The sequence below is a fragment of the Zootoca vivipara genome, chromosome 14, assembly GCF_963506605.1.
Source record: "Zootoca vivipara chromosome 14, rZooViv1.1, whole genome shotgun sequence".
Taxonomy (NCBI): domain Eukaryota; kingdom Metazoa; phylum Chordata; class Lepidosauria; order Squamata; family Lacertidae; genus Zootoca; species Zootoca vivipara.
In genome coordinates this window covers 1,171,236-1,193,809 of record NC_083289.1, presented here as the reverse complement: position 1 = coordinate 1,193,809, position 22,574 = coordinate 1,171,236, and positions in this window count along the sequence as shown.

The following is a 22,574-nucleotide window of genomic DNA, read 5'->3' as shown; positions in this document are numbered from 1 at the left end:
AGTAAACATGCAGTTCTACTCAAGAGTAAGCAACTAAGCGAAATAAAGCCATGGAACGCTTATTTGCCTTCTATCTATGCATTCTGACACTCCTAGAATATGTTCTGCTTCAATTTGACTCATTTTACAAAGGTGCTTATTCCTGGAGTGAACATGCAGTTCTACTCAAGAGTAAGCAACTAAGCGAAATAAAGCCATGGAACGCTTATTTGCCTTCTATCTATGCATTCTGACACTCCTAGAATGTGTTCTGCTTCAATTTGACTCATTTTACAAAGGTGCTTATTCCTGGAGTGAACATGAAGTTCTACTCAAGAGTAAGCAACTAAGCGAAATAAAGCCATGGAACGCTTATTTGCCTTCTACCTATGCATTCTGACACTCCTAGAATGTGTTCTGCATCAATTTGACTCATTTTACAAAGGTGCTTTTTACTGGAGTGAACATGCAGTTCTACTCAAGAGTAAGCAACTAAGCGAAATAAAGCCATGGAACGCTTATTTGCCTTCTATCTATGCATTCTGACACTCCTAGAATGTGTTCTGCTTCAATTTGACTCATTTTACAAAGGTGCTTTTTACTGGAGTGAACATGCAGTTCTACTCAAGAGTAAGCAACTAAGCGAAATAAAGCCATGGAACGCTTATTTGCCTTCTATCTATGCATTCTGACCAACAATGTTTTCTGCTTCAATTTGACTCATTTTACAAAGGTGCTTATTCCTGGAGTAAACATGCAGTTCTACTCAAGAGTAAGCAACTAAGCGAAATAAAGCCATGGAACGCTTATTTGCCTTCTAACTATGCATTCTGACACTCCTAGAATGTGTTCTGCTTCAATTTGACTCATTTTACAAAGGTGCTTTTTACTGGAGTGAACATGCAGTTCTACTCAAGAGTAAGCAACTAAGCGAAATAAAGCCATGGAACGCTTATTTGCCTTCTATCTATGCATTCTGACACTCCAACAATGTTTTCTGCTTCAATTTGACTAATTTTACAAAGGTGCTTTTTACTGGAGTGAACATGCAGTTCTACTCAAGAGTAAGCAACTAAGCGAAATAAAGCCATGGAACGCTTATTTGCCTTCTATCTATGCATTCTGACACTCCTAGAATATGTTCTGCTTCAATTTGACTCATTTTACAAAGGTGCTTATTCCTGGAGTGAACATGCAGTTCTACTCAAGAGTAAGCAACTAAGCGAAATAAAGCCATGGAACGCTTATTTGCCTTCTAACTATGCATTCTGACACTCCTAGAATGTGTTCTGCATCAATTTGACTCATTTTACAAAGGTGCTTTTTACTGGAGTGAACATGCAGTTCTACTCAAGAGTAAGCAACTAAGCGAAATAAAGCCATGGAACGCTTATTTGCCTTCTATCTATGCATTCTGACACTCCTAGAATGTGTTCTGCTTCAATTTGACTCATTTTACAAAGGTGCTTTTTACTGGAGTGAACATGCAGTTCTACTCAAGAGTAAGCAACTAAGCGAAATAAAGCCATGGAACGCTTATTTGCCTTCTATCTATGCATTCTGACACTCCTAGAATGTGTTCTGCTTCAATTTGACTCATTTTACAAAGGTGGTTATTCCTGGAGTGAACATGCAGTTCTACTCATGAGTAAGCAACTAAGCGAAATAAAGCCATGGAACGCTTATTTGCCTTCTATCTATGCATTCTGACACTCCAACAATGTTTTCTGCTTCAATTTGACTCATTTTACAAAGGTGCTTATTCCTAGAGTGAACATGAAGTTCTACTCAAGAGTAAGCAACTAAGCGAAATAAAGCCATGGAACGCTTATTTTCCTTCTAACTATGCATTCTGACACTCCTAGAATGTGTTCTGCTTCAATTTGACTCATTTTACAAAGGTGCTTATTCCTGGAGTGAACATGAAGTTCTACTCAAGAGTAAGCAACTAAGCGAAATAAAGCCATGGAACGCTTATTTGCCTTCTATCTATGCATTCTGACACTCCAACAATGTTTTCTACTTCAATTTGACTCATTTTACAAAGGTGCTTTTTACTGGAGTGAACATGCAGTTCTACTCAAGAGTAAGCAACTAAGCGAAATAAAGCCATGGAACGCTTATTTGCCTTCTATCTATGCATTCTGACAATCCTAGAATGTGTTCTGCTTCAATTTGACTCATTTTACAAAGGTGCTTTTTACTGGAGTGAACATGCAGTTCTACTCAAGAGTAAGCAACCAAGCGAAATAAAGCCATGGAACGCTTATTTGCCTTCTATCTATGCATTCTGACACTGCTGGAATGTGTTCTGCTCCAATTTGACTCATTTTACAAAGGTGCTTATTCCTGGAGTGAACATGAATTTCTACTCAAGAGTAAGCAACTAAGCGAAATAAAGCCATGGAACGCTTATTTTCCTTCTAACTATGCATTCTGACACTCCTAGAATGTGTTCTGCTTCAATTTGACTCATTTTACAAAGGTGCTTATTCCTGGAGTGAACATGAAGTTCTACTCAAGAGTAAGCAACTAAGCGAAATAAAGCCATGGAACGCTTATTTGCCTTCTATCTATGCATTCTGACACTCCAACAATGTTTTCTACTTCAATTTGACTCATTTTACAAAGGTGCTTTTTACTGGAGTGAACATGCAGTTCTACTCAAGAGTAAGCAACTAAGCGAAATAAAGCCATGGAACGCTTATTTGCCTTCTATCTATGCATTCTGACAATCCTAGAATGTGTTCTGCTTCAATTTGACTCATTTTACAAAGGTGCTTTTTACTGGAGTGAACATGCAGTTCTACTCAAGAGTAAGCAACCAAGCGAAATAAAGCCATGGAACGCTTATTTGCCTTCTATCTATGCATTCTGACACTGCTAGAATGTGTTCTGCTTCAATTTGACTCATTTTACAAAGGTGCTTATTCCTGGAGTGAACATGAAGTTCTACTCAAGAGTAAGCAACTAAGCGAAATAAAGCCATGGAACGCTTATTTGCCTTCTATCTTTGCATTCTGACACTCCAACAATGTTTTCTGCTTCAATTTGACTCATTTTACAAAGGTGCTTATTCCTGGAGTAAACATGCAGTTCTACTCAAGAGTAAGCAACTAAGCGAAATAAAGCCATGGAACGCTTATTTGCCTTCTAACTATGCATTCTGACACTCCTAGAATGTGTTCTGCTTCAATTTGACTCATTTTACAAAGGTGCTTATTCCTGGAGTGAACATGCAGTTCTACTCAAGAGTAAGCAACTAAGCGAAATAAAGCCATGGAACGCTTATTTGCCTTCTATCTATGCATTCTGACACTCCTAGAATGTTTTCTGCTTCAATTTGACTCATTTTACAAAGGTGCTTATTCCTGGAGTGAACATGCAGTTCTACTCAAGAGTAAGCAACTAAGCGAAATACAGCCATGGAACGCTTATTTGCCTTCTATCTATGCATTCTGACACTCCAACAATGTTTTCGGCTTCAATTTGACTCATTTTAAAAAGGTGCTTTTTACTGGAGTGAACATGCAGTTCTACTCAAGAGTAAGCAACTAAGCGAAATAAAGCCATGTGTCACAGTGGCCGGAGTGGACTACTTCAGAGTAACGACGCTACGCAGCTCTGCATTTTATTCTTTTATTGGTGCTGCGTATTTACAGTGCTCAAGTCATTGCTATTTACACGGAGCGATGTTGTCAGTCGGTTTCAGAACCTCCTAATGGCTTTTGGCGCGTCTTTCTCCAACACAAAAGCTTTGGCAGACCCATCCTCTTGCCCCTCCTCTTCCTGCGTAATTCTGGAGTTGGAGGGATGGGTCTTCCCCCCTTGCTTGCCCCTTCCTGTCCCACCTGGGACCCTGGCTCCTCTACCTTGCCTGAGCCTCGGACACGACTTCCTGCTTCCCCACTGGAATCGGAACTCTCCCTGCTTTCCCCTTTGCTCGGGGACGGGCTTGAACTCAGGAGGGGAGGGACTTCGCGATATCCCCTGTCCCTCACATCCACCCCCCTCCCAAGCTCTCCTTCACCCCTCCCCAGGCCCCCCCCATGTGTCGGTGACGACTGGAAGCCTAAGAACTCAGTGCTCTCCGAGCCCGTTGGTGTGAATACCTCCCCCCAGTCCTGCGAGCCCCCCCCTTCCGCCTGGGCGGACGGGAATCCCAAAAAGTCCGTGGCGTCAGAGCTGGTGGGGGTAAAAACGTTCTGCCAATCTGCTCCTTCCTCTGACTGGGTGGATCTCGGTGACACCCATACCTCATCCTCTGGTTCCTCAAACTCCGCTTCCCAGCGCCATGGTGAGCTGCTCTCCCGTGCCTCCTCCTCCTCCCCCTCCCTTTCCATGTGCCAGGGCTTGGGTCTGTGGGGAAAGAGGGCGTGGAATTCTTCCACCAAGAATTCCTCCTGTATCTGAGTGGCTGGGACCCATTCATTCTGGGACGGTGGAGCATCCTCCCATGCCATGAGGTACTCCAGTCCTCCCACCCCCCACCTTGAATCCAGGATGGCCGTGGCCTCATTGAGTTGCTCCCTGCCGTCCCTCTCCCCCCCTCCCTCGGGGGTTTGTTCGCTGTCTCGGAGCCTGCTGCTTTCCCTGTACGGCGACAGCAGCGATCTATGAAACACTGGATGCACCCTCATGTCCTCTGGCAGTGCCAGCCTGTATGCCACCGGGTTTACCTGTTGCGTGACCGTGAAGGGGCCCAGCCTTTTGGGTGCCAGCTTTTTGCACCTCCCTCTGGTGGGAAGGCCCTCCGAGGACAACCACACCTTGTCCCCCACCCTGATGACCTCCCCTTGTCGTCTGTGGCGATCTGCCCCCTTTTTGTACGCTTCCTTGGCCCTCTCCAAGTGTTCTCTGAGCTGCTGGTGCACCGTCTCCAGTTCCTCTGCCCAATCCTCAGCCTGTGGGCCCTCCTCCTCCTCCTCCTCCCTCTCCCTCTCTGGGAAAGATCTGAGGTCGCGCCCGTAATTGGCCTTAAAGGGCGACACCCCTGTGGAGACGTGCACTGCATTGTTGTAGGCAAATTCTGCTAGTGGCAAGCGATCCACCCAGTCCGTTTGCCGCTGGCTGACGTAGCATCTCAGGTACTGCTGCAGAATGGCGTTGACCCTCTCCGCTTGTCCGTTGGTCTGCGGGTGTCTAGCCGTCGACAAGCTGACCTCCACCTGCAGGAGGTTCATGAGCCGCCGCCAGAACCTGGAAACAAATTGGCGGCCACGATCCGAAATAACCCTTAAAGGTAATCCATGCAGTCTGAAAATGTGATCAACAAACAGTTTGGCTGTCTCTTCTGCCGAGACTGCCCTGGCACACGGTATAAAGTGACACATTTTGGACATAAGGTCCACCACCACCAACACTGCAGTCTTACCCCTGGACGAAGGCAGATCTGTGATGAAGTCCATGGACACCACTTCCCACGGCCTGTGTGGTGTGGCTAAGGGCTCCAGCAACCCTGGTGGCGCTGCTCTGACCACCTTCGCCCGCTGGCAGGTGGTACAGCCCCTTACATAGTCTCGAACATCTTCCCGCACCCCTGGCCACCAGAAGTGTCTCATGACTAGGTGAGCGGTTTTGTCCCTTCCAAAATGCCCCGCTGTAGGGTTGTCGTGCATCTGCTTGAGGACCGTACGTCGAAGCTGGGTGGTGGGTAGGTACAGCGCACCCTTGTAGAAAAGCAGCCCTCTGCGTTCTGCAAAGTCTTTTGCCTGCTCCCTCCCCCCTCTCAGTTCTCTGAAGATGCGGTTGGCAAATTCATCCGCTGCCGTCAGTGCTGTGAGTTCTGCCTCGCTCACCACAGCTGCTCCGCAGGACCATGCCGACGGGGGGAAAATGTGCCTTGGGGCTGGTGGCGCCTCCTCCTCCATGTACTCTGGCTTGCGGGAGAGGGCATCCGCCCTGACATTCTGCTCCCCCGGGATGTAGTGGATGGAGAAGTTGAAGTTCGAGAAGAACTCTGCCCACCGTATCTGCCGCTGGTTGAGCACCCTGGCAGTTCTCCAGAACTCCAGGTTCTTGTGGTCTGTGCACACCTGGATGGGGTGCTTCGCGCCCACCAGGAAGTGTCGCCAGTGCTGGAACGCAGCGTAGATCGCAAGAAGTTCCCTATCAAACACTGTGTAGTTGCGTTCAGGCTGTGTCAGCTTCCTGGAGAAGAAGGCACAGGGTCTCCACTCCCTGTTGGCGTCCAGTTGCAACAAAATTGCGCCCACAGCTTTTTCAGAAGCATCTGTCTCAATGCGTAGGGGCGCGTCCTGCACCACATGGAACAGGTTTTGGTCTGAGGCGAACACTCTCTTGAGGCTTTCGAACGCTGCTTGCGCCTCTGGTGTCCACTTGAACTTCTGCTTGCCTCTCAGGCAGTCCGTGATGGGAGCCGTAACGCGAGAGAAGTTCTTGATGAACTTCCTGTAGAAGTTAGCGAAGCCTAGTAGGCGTTGGGCATCTTTGCGCGTCCTGGGGCTGTGCCAGTCCAGGATGGCCTGCACCTTGTCCTTGTCCATCGCCAGCCCCTTGTCTGACAGCTTGTAGCCCAGGAAGTCCACCTCTTTGGTGTGAAACTTGCACTTCTCCAGCTTCACATACAGGTGGTGCTCCTTCAGGCGTTGCAACACCTCTCTGACATCTTTCACATGCTGCACTGGGTCATTCGAGTAGATAAGGATGTCATCTAGGAAGACCAAGCATTTCCTGAAGAGGAGGGACCCCAGGACGTGGTGCATGAAGGCCTGGAAGCATGCTGAGCCCCCTTGCAAACCGAAGGGCATCACCAGATATTCAAAAGAGCCCAGAGGCGTGAACATCGTGGTTTTCCATTCATCTCCTTCCCGGATCCTGATCAAGTTGTACGCCCCCCTTAGGTCCAGCTTGGTGAAAATCTTGCCCCTGCGTGCCGCTGTCAGGAGATCATCCACTCTGGGCATGGGGAAAGCCACGGGCTCTGTCACCGAATTCAGCCGTCTAAAGTCCACCACAAGACGGCGCTGTTGCGTGTCTTTCTTGTCCACCCAGAAGACCGGGCTGCCCCCTGCTGCCTTGCTTTCCCTTATGAACCCCCGCTTGAGGTTCTTGTCGATGAAAGCGCGCAGATCCTCCAGCTCCTGGTCTGACATGGCGTACAGCTTGGCTGGGGGTATCGTCGCCCCTGGCACCAGGTTGATCTGGCAGTCAAAAGGCCTGTGCGGGGGTAGGTGGTCGGACTCCGCTTCGCTGAAGACCTCCTGCAGGTCCCAGTACTGCTTGGGTATTGCCTCACCCCCTTTGATATGCATGGTGGCCACCGTGGCTATCGGAGGCCCCTCCCCTGGTTGGTGCTGCATGCAATGTTCCAGACAAAAGTCTGACCCAAACGTGATGCACCTCTGGTGCCAACTGATGGAGGGGTCGTGGCGCGCCAGCCAGCTCATGCCCAAGACGATGGGGGGGTCTGAGATGGTGGTGACGTTGAACGCCAGTGTCTCTGAGTGCCTTCCCACCGTCATTCTCATGGGGGGGGTTTGATGTGTGATGGCCCCTCCCAGCAGCTCCCTGCCGTCAATGGTTGCTACGTGCAGAGGAAAATCCAACTGCAAAAGCTGGATTTGGTGCTCTTCTGCAAAGCTTCTCGAGAAGAAGTTGGCGGACGCCCCACTGTCAATCAAGGCGAGGACCGTCAGGGGATAGCCATTTGGGAGCGTTAGCGTCACTTCTAGAACCACTCCTGCTCTGGGAGGGGTGGGCTGGCTCTGCACCTCTCTGTGCGGGTGGGCGGGCTGGGGCTGTTGTCTGCTGACTGTGCCTGGCTGCTGCCCCTTGTCTCCTGCAGCCAGGCTTTCCCGTTTCCCTGCTGTGGTGCTGCGTCAGTGGGGGAGGGCACCACCGTTCCCGCCTTTCCTTGCCACTCCCTGCGATGTGGGCAGTCTCTGACGAGATGCTGGGGTGAGTTGCAGAGAAAGCAATTCCCGCCCCTTCCCTCCTTGCGTTTTGGCGCCGCTGGGGTTTGAAAAGCCCGCGCGCGCGCGCTATCAATCTGCATGGGCTCCTGGTCCTGGCTGGCTCCAGGCGTGGCCTGAAAGGGTTGTTGAGGGAGTGGCTTCTCCTGCGACCGTGGGAACCAAGCCCGCTTTGCGCGCGTCGCTTGCTTGTCGTTCCACCGGGATTCCTGCCTCACCCCCACCGCCAGAGCTGCTTTGCTCAGCTGATCCATAGTACTGGGCTTTGGACCTCTCGAGAGTTCATCCTTCACCTCCTCGCTCAAACCCAAGTAAAACGCAGCTTGCATGGGAGGCGAATCCAAAACCCACCCCAGTCTGTGCACCAGCATGGTGAATTTCGCCCAATATGCGCGAACTGTCATATTTCCTTGGCGTAAATTATGCAGTTCCTCCTTAGTCTGGTCCAAATGACTATCGGACGAATACATCGTCCTCAAACCTTCTAGAAATTGTTGGACATTTTTCATGCAAGGATTCTTGGTTGCGATTAATGGTCTTAGCCACTCCCTGGCTGCTCCGGTGAGATGTTCCACAATAAACGCTACTCTGTGCTCATCATCGGGGAACTCATTCTGGTGCAGCTCAAGAGCATACACGATCTCAGTCTCAAAGCCCTGAAACTCCTTCGGGTCTCCATTGAACTTGCTTACAAGGGTCCCTGCTCTCCTTCCTGGCAGCACTTGGACTTGGGGAGCCCCTCCCGCCTTGTTTTTCTCTGCATCCAGCTTGTTTTGGAGGTCTACCGCCACCGCCCTTAAATGCTGCTCTTTTTCCTGGAGCTCTCTCACCTGTTCCGCAAGTTGTAGCCGGTCGTCCTGGACCTTCTTAGTCTCCTCTTTAGCTGCCTTCAATTCTCCCTGCGCCTGCAGCGACAGCTGTTGCAGTTCTAGCTGGGCTTGCTCAGCGATCTGCCGCCACTTCTCCGCCTCGGACACGCTCATCCCGGCAACTCCGAAGTAGCCCAACAATGATTAGGAGGTTGCTGTCACAGTGGCCGGAGTGGACTACTTCAGAGTAACGACGCTACGCAGCTCTGCATTTTATTCTTTTATTGGTGCTGCGTATTTACAGTGCTCAAGTCATTGCTATTTACACGGAGCGATGTTGTCAGTCGGTTTCAGAACCTCCTAATGGCTTTTGGCGCGTCTTTCTCCAACACAAAAGCTTTGGCAGACCCATCCTCTTGCCCCTCCTCTTCCTGCGTAATTCTGGAGTTGGAGGGATGGGTCTTCCCCCCTTGCTTGCCCCTTCCTGTCCCACCTGGGACCCTGGCTCCTCTACCTTGCCTGAGCCTCGGACACGACTTCCTGCTTCCCCACTGGAATCGGAACTCTCCCTGCTTTCCCCTTTGCTCGGGGACGGGCTTGAACTCAGGAGGGGAGGGACTTCGCGATATCCCCTGTCCCTCACACCATGGAACGCTTATTTTCCTTCTATGCATTCTGACACTCCTAGAATGTGTTCTGCTTCAATTTGACTCATTTTACAAAGGTGCTTATTCCTGGAGTGAACATGAAGTTCTACTCAAGAGTAAGCAACTAAGCGAAATAAAGCCATGGAACGCTTATTTGCCTTCTATCTATGCATTCTGACACTCCAACAATGTTTTCTACTTCAATTTGACTCATTTTACAAAGGTGCTTTTTACTGGAGTGAACATGCAGTTCTACTCAAGAGTAAGCAACTAAGCGAAATAAAGCCATGGAACGCTTATTTGCCTTCTATCTATGCATTCTGACACTCCAACAATGTTTTCTGCTTCAATTTGACTCATTTTACAAAGGTGCTTATTCCTAGAGTGAACATGAAGTTCTACTCAAGAGTAAGCAACTAAGCGAAATAAAGCCATGGAACGCTTATTTTCCTTCTAACTATGCATTCTGACACTCCTAGAATGTGTTCTGCTTCAATTTGACTCATTTTACAAAGGTGCTTATTCCTGGAGTGAACATGAAGTTCTACTCAAGAGTAAGCAACTAAGCGAAATAAAGCCATGGAACGCTTATTTGCCTTCTATCTATGCATTCTGACACTCCAACAATGTTTTCTACTTCAATTTGACTCATTTTACAAAGGTGCTTTTTACTGGAGTGAACATGCAGTTCTACTCAAGAGTAAGCAACTAAGCGAAATAAAGCCATGGAACGCTTATTTGCCTTCTATCTATGCATTCTGACAATCCTAGAATGTGTTCTGCTTCAATTTGACTCATTTTACAAAGGTGCTTTTTACTGGAGTGAACATGCAGTTCTACTCAAGAGTAAGCAACCAAGCGAAATAAAGCCATGGAACGCTTATTTGCCTTCTATCTATGCATTCTGACACTGCTAGAATGTGTTCTGCTTCAATTTGACTCATTTTACAAAGGTGCTTATTCCTGGAGTGAACATGAAGTTCTACTCAAGAGTAAGCAACTAAGCGAAATAAAGCCATGGAACGCTTATTTGCCTTCTATCTTTGCATTCTGACACTCCAACAATGTTTTCTGCTTCAATTTGACTCATTTTACAAAGGTGCTTATTCCTGGAGTAAACATGCAGTTCTACTCAATAGTAAGCAACTAAGCGAAATAAAGCCATGGAACGCTTATTTGCCTTCTAACTATGCATTCTGACACTCCTAGAATGTGTTCTGCTTCAATTTGACTCATTTTACAAAGGTGCTTATTCCTGGAGTGAACATGCAGTTCTACTCAAGAGTAAGCAACTAAGCGAAATAAAGCCATGGAACGCTTATTTGCCTTCTATCTATGCATTCTGACACTCCAACAATGTTTTCTGCTTCAATTTGACTCATTTTACAAAGGTGCTTTTTACTGGAGTGAACATGCAGTTCTACTCAAGAGTAAGCAACTAAGCGAAATAAAGCCATGGAACGCTTATTTGCCTTCTAACTATGCATTCTGACACTCCTAGAATGTGTTCTGCTTCAATTTGACTCATTTTACAAAGGTGCTTTTTACTGGAGTGAACATGAAGTTCTACTCAAGAGTAAGCAACTAAGCGAAATAAAGCCATGGAACGCTTATTTGCCTTCTATCTATGCATTCTGACACTCCAACAATGTTTTCTGCTTCAATTTGACTCATTTTACAAAGGTGCTTATTCCTGGAGTAAACATGCAGTTCTACTCAAGAGTAAGCAACTAAGCGAAATAAAGCCATGGAACGCTTATTTGCCTTCTAACTATGCATTCTGACACTCCTGGAATGTGTTCTGCATCAATTTGACTCATTTTACAAAGGTGCTTTTTACTGGAGTGAACATGCAGTTCTACTCAAGAGTAAGCAACTAAGCGAAATAAAGCCATGGAACGCTTATTTGCCTTCTATCTATGCATTCTGACACTCCAACAATGTTTTCTGCTTCAATTTGACTAATTTTACAAAGGTGCTTTTTACTGGAGTGAACATGCAGTTCTACTCAAGAGTAAGCAACTAAGCGAAATAAAGCCATGGAACGCTTATTTGCCTTCTATCTATGCATTCTGACACTCCTAGAATGTGTTCTGCTTCAATTTGACTCATTTTACAAAGGTGCTTATTCCTGGAGTGAACATGCAGTTCTACTCAAGAGTAAGCAACTAAATGAAATAAAGCCATGGAACGCTTATTTGCCTTCTAACTATGCATTCTGACACTCCTAGAATGTGTTCTGCTTCAATTTGACTCATTTTACAAAGGTGCTTTTTACTGGAGTGAACATGAAGTTCTACTCAAGAGTAAGCAACTAAGCGAAATAAAGCCATGGAACGCTTATTTGCCTTCTATCTATGCATTCTGACACTCCAACAATGTTTTCTGCTTCAATTTGACTCATTTTACAAAGGTGCTTATTCCTGGAGTAAACATGCAGTTCTACTCAAGAGTAAGCAACTAAGCGAAATAAAGCCATGGAACGCTTATTTGCCTTCTATCTATGCATTCTGACACTCCTAGAATATGTTCTGCTTCAATTTGACTCATTTTACAAAGGTGCTTATTCCTGGAGTGAACATGCAGTTCTACTCAAGAGTAAGCAACTAAGCGAAATAAAGCCATGGAACGCTTATTTGCCTTCTATCTATGCATTCTGACACTCCTAGAATGTGTTCTGCTTCAATTTGACTCATTTTACAAAGGTGCTTATTCCTGGAGTGAACATGAAGTTCTACTCAAGAGTAAGCAACTAAGCGAAATAAAGCCATGGAACGCTTATTTGCCTTCTACCTATGCATTCTGACACTCCTAGAATGTGTTCTGCATCAATTTGACTCATTTTACAAAGGTGCTTTTTACTGGAGTGAACATGCAGTTCTACTCAAGAGTAAGCAACTAAGCGAAATAAAGCCATGGAACGCTTATTTGCCTTCTATCTATGCATTCTGACACTCCTAGAATGTGTTCTGCTTCAATTTGACTCATTTTACAAAGGTGCTTTTTACTGGAGTGAACATGCAGTTCTACTCAAGAGTAAGCAACTAAGCGAAATAAAGCCATGGAACGCTTATTTGCCTTCTATCTATGCATTCTGACACTCCTAGAATGTGTTCTGCTTCAATTTGACTCATTTTACAAAGGTGCTTATTCCTGGAGTGAACATGCAGTTCTACTCAAGAGTAAGCAACTAAATGAAATAAAGCCATGGAACGCTTATTTGCCTTCTAACTATGCATTCTGACACTCCTAGAATGTGTTCTGCTTCAATTTGACTCATTTTACAAAGGTGCTTTTTACTGGAGTGAACATGAAGTTCTACTCAAGAGTAAGCAACTAAGCGAAATAAAGCCATGGAACGCTTATTTGCCTTCTATCTATGCATTCTGACACTCCAACAATGTTTTCTGCTTCAATTTGACTCATTTTACAAAGGTGCTTATTCCTGGAGTAAACATGCAGTTCTACTCAAGAGTAAGCAACTAAGCGAAATAAAGCCATGGAACGCTTATTTGCCTTCTAACTATGCATTCTGACACTCCTAGAATGTGTTCTGCTTCAATTTGACTCATTTTACAAAGGTGCTTTTTACTGGAGTGAACATGCAGTTCTACTCAAGAGTAAGCAACTAAGCGAAATAAAGCCATGGAACGCTTATTTGCCTTCTATCTATGCATTCTGACACTCCAACAATGTTTTCTGCTTCAATTTGACTAATTTTACAAAGGTGCTTTTTACTGGAGTGAACATGCAGTTCTACTCAAGAGTAAGCAACTAAGCGAAATAAAGCCATGGAACGCTTATTTGCCTTCTATCTATGCATTCTGACACTCCTAGAATATGTTCTGCTTCAATTTGACTCATTTTACAAAGGTGCTTATTCCTGGAGTGAACATGCAGTTCTACTCAAGAGTAAGCAACTAAGCGAAATAAAGCCATGGAACGCTTATTTGCCTTCTAACTATGCATTCTGACACTCCTAGAATGTGTTCTGCATCAATTTGACTCATTTTACAAAGGTGCTTTTTACTGGAGTGAACATGCAGTTCTACTCAAGAGTAAGTAACTAAGCGAAATAAAGCCATGGAACGCTTATTTGCCTTCTATCTATGCATTCTGACACTCCAACAATGTTTTCTGCTTCAATTTGACTCATTTTACAAAGGTGCTTATTCCTAGAGTGAACATGAAGTTCTACTCAAGAGTAAGCAACTAAGCGAAATAAAGCCATGGAACGCTTATTTTCCTTCTAACTATGCATTCTGACACTCCTAGAATGTGTTCTGCTTCAATTTGACTCATTTTACAAAGGTGCTTATTCCTGGAGTGAACATGAAGTTCTACTCAAGAGTAAGCAACTAAGCGAAATAAAGCCATGGAACGCTTATTTGCCTTCTATCTATGCATTCTGACACTCCAACCATGTTTTCTACTTCAATTTGACTCATTTTACAAAGGTGCTTTTTACTGGAGTGAACATGCAGTTCTACTCAAGAGTAAGCAACTAAGCGAAATAAAGCCATGGAACGCTTATTTGCCTTCTATCTATGCATTCTGACAATCCTAGAATGTGTTCTGCTTCAATTTGACTCATTTTACAAAGGTGCTTTTTACTGGAGTGAACATGCAGTTCTACTCAAGAGTAAGCAACCAAGCGAAATAAAGCCATGGAACGCTTATTTGCCTTCTATCTATGCATTCTGACACTGCTGGAATGTGTTCTGCTTCAATTTGACTCATTTTACAAAGGTGCTTATTCCTGGAGTGAACATGAAGTTCTACTCAAGAGTAAGCAACTCAGCGAAATAAAGCCATGGAACGCTTATTTTCCTTCTAACTATGCATTCTGACACTCCTAGAATGTGTTCTGCTTCGACTCATTTTACAAAGGTGCTTATTCCTGGAGTGAACATGAAGTTCTACTCAAGAGTAAGCAACTAAGCGAAATAAAGCCATGGAACGCTTATTTGCCTTCTATCTATGCATTCTGACACTCCAACAATGTTTTCTACTTCAATTTGACTCATTTTACAAAGGTGCTTTTTACTGGAGTGAACATGCAGTTCTACTCAAGAGTAAGCAACTAAGCGAAATAAAGCCATGGAACGCTTATTTGCCTTCTATCTATGCATTCTGACAATCCTAGAATGTGTTCTGCTTCAATTTGACTCATTTTACAAAGGTGCTTTTTACTGGAGTGAACATGCAGTTCTACTCAAGAGTAAGCAACCAAGCGAAATAAAGCCATGGAACGCTTATTTGCCTTCTATCTATGCATTCTGACACTGCTAGAATGTGTTCTGCTTCAATTTGACTCATTTTACAAAGGTGCTTATTCCTGGAGTGAACATGAAGTTCTACTCAAGAGTAAGCAACTAAGCGAAATAAAGCCATGGAACGCTTATTTGCCTTCTATCTTTGCATTCTGACACTCCAACAATGTTTTCTGCTTCAATTTGACTCATTTTACAAAGGTGCTTATTCCTGGAGTAAACATGCAGTTCTACTCAAGAGTAAGCAACTAAGCGAAATAAAGCCATGGAACGCTTATTTGCCTTCTAACTATGCATTCTGACACTCCTAGAATGTGTTCTGCTTCAATTTGACTCATTTTACAAAGGTGCTTATTCCTGGAGTGAACATGCAGTTCTACTCAAGAGTAAGCAACTAAGCGAAATAAAGCCATGGAACGCTTATTTGCCTTCTATCTATGCATTCTGACACTCCTAGAATGTTTTCAGCTTCAATTTGACTCATTTTACAAAGGTGCTTATTCCTGGAGTGAACATGCAGTTCTACTCAAGAGTAAGCAACTAAGCGAAATAAAGCCATGGAACGCTTATTTGCCTTCTATCTATGCATTCTGACACTCCAACAATGTTTTCTACTTCAATTTGACTCATTTTACAAAGGTGCTTTTTACTGGAGTGAACATGCAGTTCTACTCAAGAGTAAGCAACTAAGCGAAATAAAGCCATGGAACGCTTATTTTCCTTCTATGCATTCTGACACTCCTAGAATGTGTTCTGCTTCAATTTGACTCATTTTACAAAGGTGCTTATTCCTGGAGTGAACATGAAGTTCTACTCAAGAGTAAGCAACTAAGCGAAATAAAGCCATGGAACGCTTATTTGCCTTCTATCTATGCATTCTGACACTCCAACAATGTTTTCTACTTCAATTTGACTCATTTTACAAAGGTGCTTTTTACTGGAGTGAACATGCAGTTCTACTCAAGAGTAAGCAACTAAGCGAAATAAAGCCATGGAACGCTTATTTGCCTTCTAACTATGCATTCTGACACTCCTAGAATGTGTTCTGCTTCAATTTGACTCATTTTACAAAGGTGCTTTTTACTGGAGTGAACATGAAGTTCTACTCAAGAGTAAGCAACTAAGCGAAATAAAGCCATGGAACGCTTATTTGCCTTCTATCTATGCATTCTGACACTCCAACAATGTTTTCTGCTTCAATTTGACTCATTTTACAAAGGTGCTTATTCCTGGAGTAAACATGCAGTTCTACTCAAGAGTAAGCAACTAAGCGAAATAAAGCCATGGAACGCTTATTGGCCTTCTAACTATGCATTCTGACACTCCTGGAATGTGTTCTGCATCAATTTGACTCATTTTACAAAGGTGCTTTTTACTGGAGTGAACATGCAGTTCTACTCAAGAGTAAGCAACTAAGCGAAATAAAGCCATGGAACGCTTATTTGCCTTCTATCTATGCATTCTGACACTCCAACAATGTTTTCTGCTTCAATTTGACTAATTTTACAAAGGTGCTTTTTACTGGAGTGAACATGCAGTTCTACTCAAGAGTAAGCAACTAAGCGAAATAAAGCCATGGAACGCTTATTTGCCTTCTATCTATGCATTCTGACACTCCTAGAATGTGTTCTGCTTCAATTTGACTCATTTTACAAAGGTGCTTATTCCTGGAGTGAACATGCAGTTCTACTCAAGAGTAAGCAACTAAATGAAATAAAGCCATGGAACGCTTATTTGCCTTCTAACTATGCATTCTGACACTCCTAGAATGTGTTCTGCTTCAATTTGACTCATTTTACAAAGGTGCTTTTTACTGGAGTGAACATGAAGTTCTACTCAAGAGTAAGCAACTAAGCGAAATAAAGCCATGGAACGCTTATTTGCCTTCTATCTATGCATTCTGACACTCCAACAATGTTTTCTGCTTCAATTTGACTCATTTTACAAAGGTGCTTATTCCTGGAGTAAACATGCAGTTCTACTCAAGAGTAAGCAACTAAGCGAAATAAAGCCATGGAACGCTTATTTGCCTTCTATCTATGCATTCTGACACTCCTAGAATATGTTCTGCTTCAATTTGACTCATTTTACAAAGGTGCTTATTCCTGGAGTGAACATGCAGTTCTACTCAAGAGTAAGCAACTAAGCGAAATAAAGCCATGGAACGCTTATTTGCCTTCTATCTATGCATTCTGACACTCCTAGAATGTGTTCTGCTTCAATTTGACTCATTTTACAAAGGTGCTTATTCCTGGAGTGAACATGAAGTTCTACTCAAGAGTAAGCAACTAAGCGAAATAAAGCCATGGAACGCTTATTTGCCTTCTACCTATGCATTCTGACACTCCTAGAATGTGTTCTGCATCAATTTGACATTTTACAAAGGTGCTTTTTACTGGAGTGAACATGCAGTTCTACTCAAGAGTAAGCAACTAAGCGAAATAAAGCCATGGAACGCTTATTTGCCTTCTATCTTTGCATTCTGACACTCCTAGAATGTGTTCTGCTTCAATTTGACTCATTTTACAAAGGTGCTTTTTACTGGAGTGAACATGAAGTTCTACTCAAGAGTAAGCAACTAAGCGAAATAAAGCCATGGAACGCTTATTTGCCTTCTATCTATGCATTCTGACACTCCAACAATGTTTTCTGCTTCAATTTGACTCATTTTACAAAGGTGCTTTTTACTGGAGTGAACATGCAGTTCTACTCAAGAGTAAGCAACTAAGCGAAATAAAGCCATGGAACGCTTATTTGCCTTCTAACTATGCATTCTGACACTCCTAGAATGTGTTCTGCTTCAATTTGACTCATTTTACAAAGGTGCTTTTTACTGGAGTGAACATGAAGTTCTACTCAAGAGTAAGCAACTAAGCGAAATAAAGCCATGGAACGCTTATTTGCCTTCTATCTATGCATTCTGACACTCCAACAATGTTTTCTGCTTCAATTTGACTCATTTTACAAAGGTGCTTATTCCTGGAGTAAACATGCAGTTCTACTCAAGAGTAAGCAACTAAGCGAAATAAAGCCATGGAACGCTTATTTGCCTTCTAACTATGCATTCTGACACTCCTGGAATGTGTTCTGCATCAATTTGACTCATTTTACAAAGGTGCTTTTTACTGGAGTGAACATGCAGTTCTACTCAAGAGTAAGCAACTAAGCGAAATAAAGCCATGGAACGCTTATTTGCCTTCTATCTATGCATTCTGACACTCCAACAATGTTTTCTGCTTCAATTTGACTAATTTTACAAAGGTGCTTTTTACTGGAGTGAACATGCAGTTCTACTCAAGAGTAAGCAACTAAGCGAAATAAAGCCATGGAACGCTTATTTGCCTTCTATCTATGCATTCTGACACTCCTAGAATGTGTTCTGCTTCAATTTGACTAATTTTACAAAGGTGCTTTTTACTGGAGTGAACATGCAGTTCTACTCAAGAGTAAGCAACTAAGCGAAATAAAGCCATGGAACGCTTATTTGCCTTCTATCTATGCATTCTGACACTCCTAGAATGTGTTCTGCTTCAATTTGACTCATTTTACAAAGGTGCTTATTCCTGGAGTGAACATGCAGTTCTACTCAAGAGTAAGCAACTAAATGAAATAAAGCCATGGAACGCTTATTTGCCTTCTAACTATGCATTCTGACACTCCTAGAATGTGTTCTGCTTCAATTTGACTCATTTTACAAAGGTGCTTTTTACTGGAGTGAACATGAAGTTCTACTCAAGAGTAAGCAACTAAGCGAAATAAAGCCATGGAACGCTTATTTGCCTTCTATCTATGCATTCTGACACTCCAACAATGTTTTCTGCTTCAATTTGACTCATTTTACAAAGGTGCTTATTCCTGGAGTAAACATGCAGTTCTACTCAAGAGTAAGCAACTAAGCGAAATAAAGCCATGGAACGCTTATTTGCCTTCTATCTATGCATTCTGACACTCCTAGAATATGTTCTGCTTCAATTTGACTCATTTTACAAAGGTGCTTATTCCTGGAGTGAACATGCAGTTCTACTCAAGAGTAAGCAACTAAGCGAAATAAAGCCATGGAACGCTTATTTGCCTTCTATCTATGCATTCTGACACTCCTAGAATGTGTTCTGCTTCAATTTGACTCATTTTACAAAGGTGCTTATTCCTGGAGTGAACATGAAGTTCTACTCAAGAGTAAGCAACTAAGCGAAATAAAGCCATGGAACGCTTATTTGCCTTCTACCTATGCATTCTGACACTCCTAGAATGTGTTCTGCATCAATTTGACATTTTACAAAGGTGCTTTTTACTGGAGTGAACATGCAGTTCTACTCAAGAGTAAGCAACTAAGCGAAATAAAGCCATGGAACGCTTATTTGCCTTCTATCTTTGCATTCTGACACTCCTAGAATGTGTTCTGCTTCAATTTGACTCATTTTACAAAGGTGCTTTTTACTGGAGTGAACATGAAGTTCTACTCAAGAGTAAGCAACTAAGCGAAATAAAGCCATGGAACGCTTATTTGCCTTCTATCTATGCATTCTGACACTCCAACAATGTTTTCTGCTTCAATTTGACTCATTTTACAAAGGTGCTTTTTACTGGAGTGAACATGCAGTTCTACTCAAGAGTAAGCAACTAAGCGAAATAAAGCCATGGAACGCTTATTTGCCTTCTAACTATGCATTCTGACACTCCTAGAATGTGTTCTGCTTCAATTTGACTCATTTTACAAAGGTGCTTTTTACTGGAGTGAACATGAAGTTCTACTCAAGAGTAAGCAACTAAGCGAAATAAAGCCATGGAACGCTTATTTGCCTTCTATCTATGCATTCTGACACTCCAACAATGTTTTCTGCTTCAATTTGACTCATTTTACAAAGGTGCTTATTCCTGGAGTAAACATGCAGTTCTACTCAAGAGTAAGCAACTAAGCGAAATAAAGCCATGGAACGCTTATTTGCCTTCTAACTATGCATTCTGACACTCCTGGAATGTGTTCTGCATCAATTTGACTCATTTTACAAAGGTGCTTTTTACTGGAGTGAACATGCAGTTCTACTCAAGAGTAAGCAACTAAGCGAAATAAAGCCATGGAACGCTTATTTGCCTTCTATCTATGCATTCTGACACTCCAACAATGTTTTCTGCTTCAATTTGACTAATTTTACAAAGGTGCTTTTTACTGGAGTGAACATGCAGTTCTACTCAAGAGTAAGCAACTAAGCGAAATAAAGCCATGGAACGCTTATTTGCCTTCTATCTATGCATTCTGACACTCCTAGAATGTGTTCTGCTTCAATTTGACTCATTTTACAAAGGTGCTTATTCCTGGAGTGAACATGCAGTTCTACTCAAGAGTAAGCAACTAAATGAAATAAAGCCATGGAACGCTTATTTGCCTTCTAACTATGCATTCTGACACTCCTAGAATGTGTTCTGCTTCAATTTGACTCATTTTACAAAGGTGCTTTTTACTGGAGTGAACATGAAGTTCTACTCAAGAGTAAGCAACTAAGCGAAATAAAGCCATGTGTCACAGTGGCCGGAGTGGACTACTTCAGAGTAACGACGCTACGCAGCTCTGCATTTTATTCTTTTATTGGTGCTGCGTATTTACAGTGCTCAAGTCATTGCTATTTACACGGAGCGATGTTGTCAGTCGGTTTCAGAACCTCCTAATGGCTTTTGGCGCGTCTTTCTCCAACACAAAAGCTTTGGCAGACCCATCCTCTTGCCCCTCCTCTTCCTGCGTAATTCTGGAGTTGGAGGGATGGGTCTTCCCCCCTTGCTTGCCCCTTCCTGTCCCACCTGGGACCCTGGCTCCTCTACCTTGCCTGAGCCTCGGACACGACTTCCTGCTTCCCCACTGGAATCGGAACTCTCCCTGCTTTCCCCTTTGCTCGGGGACGGGCTTGAACTCAGGAGGGGAGGGACTTCGCGATATCCCCTGTCCCTCACATCCACCCCCCTCCCAAGCTCTCCTTCACCCCTCCCCAGGCCCCCCCCATGTGTCGGTGACGACTGGAAGCCTAAGAACTCAGTGCTCTCCGAGCCCGTTGGTGTGAATACCTCCCCCCAGTCCTGCGAGCCCCCCCCTTCCGCCTGGGCGGACGGGAATCCCAAAAAGTCCGTGGCGTCAGAGCTGGTGGGGGTAAAAACGTTCTGCCAATCTGCTCCTTCCTCTGACTGGGTGGATCTCGGTGACACCCATACCTCATCCTCTGGCTCCTCAAACTCCGCTTCCCAGCGCCATGGTGAGCTGCTCTCCCGTGCCTCCTCCTCCTCCCCCTCCCTTTCCATGTGCCAGGGCTTGGGTCTGTGGGGAAAGAGGGCGTGAAATTCTTCCACCAAGAATTCCTCCTGTATCTGAGTGGCTGGGACCCATTCATTCTGGGACGGTGGAGCATCCTCCCATGCCATGAGGTACTCCAGTCCCCCCACCCCCCACCTTGAATCCAGGATGGCCGTGGCCTCATTGAGTTGCTCCCTGCCTTCCCTCTCCCCCCCTCCCTCGGGGGTTTGTTCGCTGTCTCGGAGCCTGCTGCTTTCCCTGTACGGCGACAGCAGCGATCTATGAAACACTGGATGCACCCTCATGTCCTCTGGCAGTGCCAGCCTGTATGCCACCGGGTTTACCTGTTGCGTGACCGTGAAGGGGCCCAGCCTTTTGGGTGCCAGCTTTTTGCACCTCCCTCTGGTGGGAAGGCCCTCCGAGGACAACCACACCTTGTCCCCCACCCTGATGACCTCCCCTTGTCGCCTGTGGCGATCTGCCCCCTTTTTGTACGCTTCCTTGGCCCTCTCCAAGTGTTCTCTGAGCTGCTGGTGCACCGTCTCCAGTTCCTCTGCCCAATCCTCAGCCTGTGGGCCCTCCTCCTCCTCCTCCTCCCTCTCCCTCTCTGGGAAAGATCTGAGGTCGCGCCCGTAATTGGCCTTAAAGGGCGACACCCCTGTGGAGACGTGCACTGCATTGTTGTAGGCAAATTCTGCTAGTGGCAAGCGATCCACCCAGTCCGTTTGCCGCTGGCTGACGTAGCATCTCAGGTACTGCTGCAGAATGGCGTTGACCCTCTCCGCTTGTCCGTTGGTCTGCGGGTGTCTAGCCGTCGACAAGCTGACCTCCACCTGCAGGAGGTTCATGAGCCGCCGCCAGAACCTGGAAACAAATTGGCGGCCACGATCCGAAATAACCCTTAAAGGTAATCCATGCAGTCTGAAAATGTGATCAACAAACAGTTTGGCTGTCTCTTCTGCCGAGACTGCCCTGGCACACGGTATAAAGTGACACATTTTGGACATAAGGTCCACCACCACCAACACTGCAGTCTTACCCCTGGACGAAGGCAGATCTGTGATGAAGTCCATGGACACCACTTCCCACGGCCTGTGTGGTGTGGCTAAGGGCTCCAGCAACCCTGGTGGCGCTGCTCTGACCACCTTCGCCCGCTGGCAGGTGGTACAGCCCCTTACATAGTCTCGAACATCTTCCCGCACCCCTGGCCACCAGAAGTGTCTCATGACTAGGTGAGCGGTTTTGTCCCTTCCAAAATGCCCCGCTGTAGGGTTGTCGTGCATCTGCTTGAGGACCGTACGTCGAAGCTGGGTGGTGGGTAGGTACAGCGCACCCTTGTAGAAAAGCAGCCCTCTGCGTTCTGCAAAGTCTTTTGCCTGCTCCCTCCCCCCTCTCAGTTCTCTGAAGATGCGGTTGGCAAATTCATCCGCTGCCGTCAGTGCTGTGAGTTCTGCCTCGCTCACCACAGCTGCTCCGCAGGACCATGCCGACGGGGGGAAAATGTGCCTTGGGGCTGGTGGCGCCTCCTCCTCCATGTACTCTGGCTTGCGGGAGAGGGCATCCGCCCTGACATTCTGCTCCCCCGGGATGTAGTGGATGGAGAAGTTGAAGTTCGAGAAGAACTCTGCCCACCGTATCTGCCGCTGGTTGAGCAC